We start from the raw sequence: 6,025 nt of genomic DNA, 5'->3' as shown, positions 1-6,025 counted from the left end.
TGTGTGTGGGAGACCAGGGAACTGAGGGGAAATGTTAGTGCACATTCTTTTAGAAGAGGGGCTTTTTTTCCTAAAGTGATCTGGTTTGCATTCCCTCTCAAGTCGGATCCATCTACAGAAGTTATTAAAGAACGTTTGCTACGACCGAGGCCTGAATTGATTAGAATCATACACAGGCCCCTCTCTGCTTTCTTGCTCACCATACCATCCCTCAGCACATCCCTCTGGATGTAATGGGATACAGCCATGGGGCTGTTCAAAGGCACAGCTTCAGTATAAACAGAGAGAAAGGCAGAGAGAGAGAAAGAGAAAGAAATTATTCACCATGCTGGATGTTTCGATGGGTAGATGTTCCTCAGAGATTATGAGGCGCAACTCGGGCAAGCTCACATCTCATGGTGTGCCTGACAGTACGACTCTATACCAATTGTGTTGACTGTTGATCTGAGAATGTATGTGGGACTAATTTGGTTAAGGCAAACTCATGTTTCAGCGCTGCTACTGTTTATTTTCAGTCCACCAGACATCTGTATTTCTCATAAACTACCTCAGAGGGTGTTGTGGTCTGAAGCAGTGATGAATAAAGCCTGGTAGAATCAGGGTGTGTCCACTTGTGGTTTGATGATGTATACTACTGTAAGGCCACATTTGAAAGAGATAGTCCAGCAGCCTAATTCCTTAACAGCATCGGTCTATATATTGCCAGTATCAGTCCACATATGGTCTGATACTGGCAATGATATAGCATTTCCTAATAGACAACTAATTTCACGATTTAAGCGCAGGCAGGCTTGGATGGCAGCCTGGCGCCTGCTAATACATTAAAACTCATATAAGGTTTCTGAATCCAGCATATATATGCTAAATATACTTCATGGCACAAGTCCCACCACAACATTGTTTTGTGGTCTAAATTGCTTCTACAGACTGGGCAGGGCATCTGAGTTGCTATTGGACCCTTGAGTACCCTTTTTTGTTGTTTGTGTGCATCTACGTGTGTGTGTGTGTGTGTATATGTGTACATTTATGAGGTGTATTTGTGTACCAGACTTGGACCCACACCACCATAAGCATATGGTGGGAGCCCCGGTGCATTAATACACAGACTGAGAGTGAGCCCAAACCTAATCAGCTGGCTGAGTCTGTCTGTCTGGGTAGTGTCGAAACACACACAGAGAGCCAATGCTGCTATTTACACATTACAAACAATGAAAAAAAAGAAAAAAGAAAAGCACCGTTGCCTCCGTTAATATGTTCTTGGCAACAATGCTGCTCAGACATGAGGGAATCAGAAATAATTGCAAATGAATCTCGGGGGCTTGCCCTGGACACGATGACTATTTCCTTCACTGCCAGCTCGTCTGGGTTTGATTTGTAATGTTTTAATGTAATACAGTTCTGGAGTTATCCAGTTTCAAATCACACTCATCAGTGTTCACATGGCTGCAGCAGCCAAAACAAACAAACACCGGATGTTGCGAAAAATAAGTTTGGTCGGTTTGATTTAGTCTGAGTTTATTAGTGGAAGAACAAACAGAACTTTTGATTCCTTGATTTCCAAGTATGGACAATGCACCATCCAATGCTGAATGAAGATCTGCTGAGAGAAACTGAATTAATACCTGAAACCTCCACAGGTCTGTATCATAGATCCAGTGTGTAATCTGTACAGGACATTCCTTAATTCAGGGGAATGTCATGCAACACTTTTACAATTTATTTTCTCTATTGTCATGTTAAGTGTTAAAGAATGAAGGGAAATGGGTGGGAGCTCAAGCTTTAAAAAAAAAAAAAAAAGCCCACACACACACACACACACACACACACACACACACACACACACACACACACACACACACACACACACACACACACACACACACACACACACACACTGTAAGCCGTCACTCTGCTACAGCCGGACTCTTTTTTGCATGCTGCATCCATCCAGCTCAATAAGGTTTAAGCACCAAAATAATTAAAACTGAGCATTTAATAGCAGCATTTTGTCCGTCAGATCAGCATATGCGCACACTTATGGATGAAATGATGTGACATTCCTGTCTGATTCTGTTTGTTTCAGCCCATTTCCATCTAAAATGCCTTTCAGCTTTGTAGCTGGGCCTCTCTGCAGATGGGATGGGAACAAGGCCCGAATTATTCTCCTAACAAGAGGCTCACTCTTTGTTTGGATCAACGCTCTGCAGAATGTAATCAAAATTTACCGGGAGACAAAAACAAAATGCCAAACACTGATCTGGTTCACTGCCACGCAGGCTAAGGACTTAATCTGTGTCACACAATGCGAGGTCCTGACAAAATATTTATTCATCTTACCTCCTGCAAATTACATTAGTGCCTGGACCCAAAATATCTGCTGCGGTCATTGTGAATGTGTAATGTAGTGAAATGTCAGGAAATCAGAGGCCCCAGTGTGTTTGTGTGTGTGTGTGTGTGTGTGTGTGTGTGTGTGTGTGTGTGTGTGTGTGTGTGTGTGTGTTTGTGTAACTATGTGAAAGAAAAAGAAAGAGAAAAAGAGAAAGAGAAAGTGAGGGAAACTCACTACTTTTACATGCTCTTATTTCCATCTCCAACGCTTCATAACTTCACACTTAGCCTAGTTAGAGAATGAAATAAGTGGAAATTTACACATCAATAGTTCAAACAAGTTGCACCACACACGCAAGATTTTAATTAATGTCAAACCAGTTATACTGTAGTGTAGTGACTTATCAGAAATCTCTCAGGGTGTGTTTGTGCAGTTACAGTAACGTGTACCACCCCCACCCCCCACACCCCAGTGCATCGCATCTGCTAGCAATTAAATTCATACCTTCATACCTCCTGCCATCTGGGCTCTGCATGGTCTTCTCACTTTTTTTTTTTTTGACACTGAATTAAGAGAATAAGTTGAATCATTTTCCAGTCTGCAAGCTTATATTTATTCTCAGGACACTAGAGGCTTTGTTGGTAAAGTTTTTTCTTAGCCTCGTTCTACATTTCTCCACGAAAATAAGCCACTGGAGAAGGTTTCAATCTGTCACCTGGGAATAACTTACTGTAACAAGATTTGCTGACTTAATATACAAATAAGGCAGCTGCGAAAACATTCAGGTCAAATGATGTTGTTAATAGTGAGCCGTAATCGAGAATGATTTCATTCATAATGCAAAATCAGTTCACAGGGCTTATTCAGAGAGAAATGTGATCAAAGGGCAACAACTGAAGCTCAGTGTCATCTCACTTGCCAGGTAGTTCCTGAGGGATAGCCAACCCTGGTGAGTCAGGCTGTAATAGGTGTTCCTGCTGTTCACATTTAAGCAGAGTCTCGACAGTATGTTCTGCTCATCACTGTCACTCCACGGGTTTAATGGTCTTTCACTGGCCAGCAGAGGATACTCTGAGCCGAGTGAAGACACTGGCAAGGACAAGACTTTTCCGTTAAGGAGAAAGTGCTGGAGGAGTCCACTGAGGCCGACGGATGGGTCACGGTAAAGCAGCTTCACCAGTAGTATGAGATGGTTATTTATCCTCTTTGGCCAGGCTCAAAAGACCACAAGAGACAGGCAGTTTCTGAAGAGGACCCCTCTGAGCTGTCCACCAGCCGCCGGACAGATGGGACTAACAGCAACACGGACAGCTCCCCCCTGCATCCGGGAAAAGACACACTCAGGACCTGATAACGAGCAGCAACGTCTCACATCACACCCTCACTAGCCTCTCACTTCCTTTATGAACAATGATGAATTCTAAAAGTTTGGATGAGTTTTCCCAACAGGAAGCGATGAACTGCACTAGCACTGACAGGAGAAGAAGCTACTCAGTGTAATGAGATTGAACTTAATGTTATTCATACATGAAAGGTTGTACATGTAGACAAGTATTTATGATGAAGAGTCTCTTAAGTGTCATGGCTCTGACCCACAAACAGTGGGAGCTTGGTAAGTCTTTTTTATGGCTCCCAGTGATTGGTCCGTTTCACCACAATGACTTATCCAATAATGGTTTGTACCAGTAAAGTTTCAGAAATCCCCAAGTCAAATCCCAGACAGTGTTAGGAAAGAATTTCCTCTGTAAAAGTTACAGGCAACTTGATCACACTTATACGTAAGGGAAAGTTTTGACACATTCATGAGAGGTCACATCCAAAGTGAATCTGTGTGAACATCAGTTTTAAAGAGAGTGAGATCTGCAGGTTTTATGGGACTCCAACAAAATAAAGGAATAGTGTGGCATATTATGGAAGAGGGGTGGGAAGCAAAATTGTCAAAGCATTAGCCATCACTTTGAGGTTTGCAGTGTGTGTCTATGTGTGTGTGTGTGTGTGTGTGTGTGTGTGTGTGTGTGTGTGTGTGTGTGTGTGTTTGTGTGTGTGTGTGTGTGTGTGTGGTGTGTGTGTGTGTGTGTGTGTGTGTGTTTGTGTGTTTGTGTGTGTGTGTGTTTGGATGGAGTAAAGATGTGTGGTCACATATCTAATAGTTCAGGATAAGAATCATGTTCTTCATGATGGTTTCCAGTCTGAACTCTGAGAACTGGTCTGTCTGGACAGATTTTAGTCATTAATCAGTGATGGGAGCCAATCAACACCAAGTTACCACTGTTGTAATACATTTACTGAAGTTAACTCTATAATGGATAGAGAAAACCAGCATTAAAAACTACTGCATGGTGAGCGACAGTAAACCCGTTACACTGGACGTGATTTAAAGCTGGACAGACTTTAACGTCCCCAGCAGAGTAGGGATATATTGAAATGACAATGATTATCACTCTTTGTAACCACTGGCTCAGAGTCTATTATTACATCCCAGAATCTCTATCTGGCTAATCAGATTTATTAGGTGGCTAATCAGCTTTATATGCCTTAGTGTTTTGGGAGGCGATATTACAGATGATTCATGCTGAAAGGAATTAGCTTCTGTGGCGCTCGGTGTCCTCTCTGAACTTGTGTCAGTGCCAGTCACAGCTCAGTGATCATGTAAGCACTGATGGCATGGTGATTGTGCTTAAAGACGCACTTCATGATTGATGATACTCTCTGCAGAAGTATATTCTCAAAAGGGGTTTACTTGTTACAATAGACTTTTTTGACCAAGCAATTTCATTGTCAAAAGAATATCCTGTATATTTTATACAGTGCATGTCAGTCTCTGTATTATTCAAGAGCACTCAATATAATTCTTTTTTAATGGTTGCTATTGATCACTATGAAGCCAAAGCCAAAAGAAAGCAAAGCATTGCCCACTTTAAAGTATGTGCTGGATTGGAGTTGAGGCAGCAATATCTTCAGTCTGCACAGTATCACCATAACTGACAGAACCTATGGAAGCTTCGAAGATAGCTTTTGTATTAAGCTGTAGATTCATTTTCCTTTAGCAAATAGCCCTTTTGTTTAAATGCTAACAAGCTCTTTTTCCCCACTAGTGGGAAGGATGTAAGAACAGCAAAGTCTCCATATTTCATCCTTCCAGCTGTTCTGTTTTCTGGTGTGTAATGAGAATTGCAGCCTCACAGGGCCACTTGCATGGTGACAGATTTTTGGTCTTGTTTTGTTTTTCTTTTCAAATACAGTAAGAGTAAAGAAGCCAGTGAAGCTCTTCCTTGGTTCTACTCCATCAACTGTGACCATTCATGACACATACTGTAACTCTTAAAATTGCTCACTTGGGAAACTAAATACCAGACAGGACTGAAAACATTCTTTAATACCACAGGTGGGCGATTCAGTCTGTGAAAACACAATGTGGAGGAACATTAACTCTTTGAAGTTGGTACGCCTCCTTTCAGTATGACCTTGTGAGTAATGTTAGATTCTGGCCAGGTGATTCAGATGACTGGATCTTCATGCTAGACTCTGTGTGTGTTGCTGCTTATGTGTGTGAATGTCGACAGTGTACTTGCTTGTCCATGCACGCACACACCTTTACTAGAGCTGTTAAATAAGCCTCAGGTGTATTCAGCCTGCTGCACCTTACTGACAACAGACATGGCCTCAGCCGGATGTCTGGGGAAGACACTGCTGCTC

Source organism: Seriola aureovittata, chromosome 8 (genome assembly GCF_021018895.1).
Source record: "Seriola aureovittata isolate HTS-2021-v1 ecotype China chromosome 8, ASM2101889v1, whole genome shotgun sequence".
Classification (NCBI taxonomy): domain Eukaryota; kingdom Metazoa; phylum Chordata; class Actinopteri; order Carangiformes; family Carangidae; genus Seriola; species Seriola aureovittata.
Note: the sequence above shows the minus strand (reverse complement) of the source record.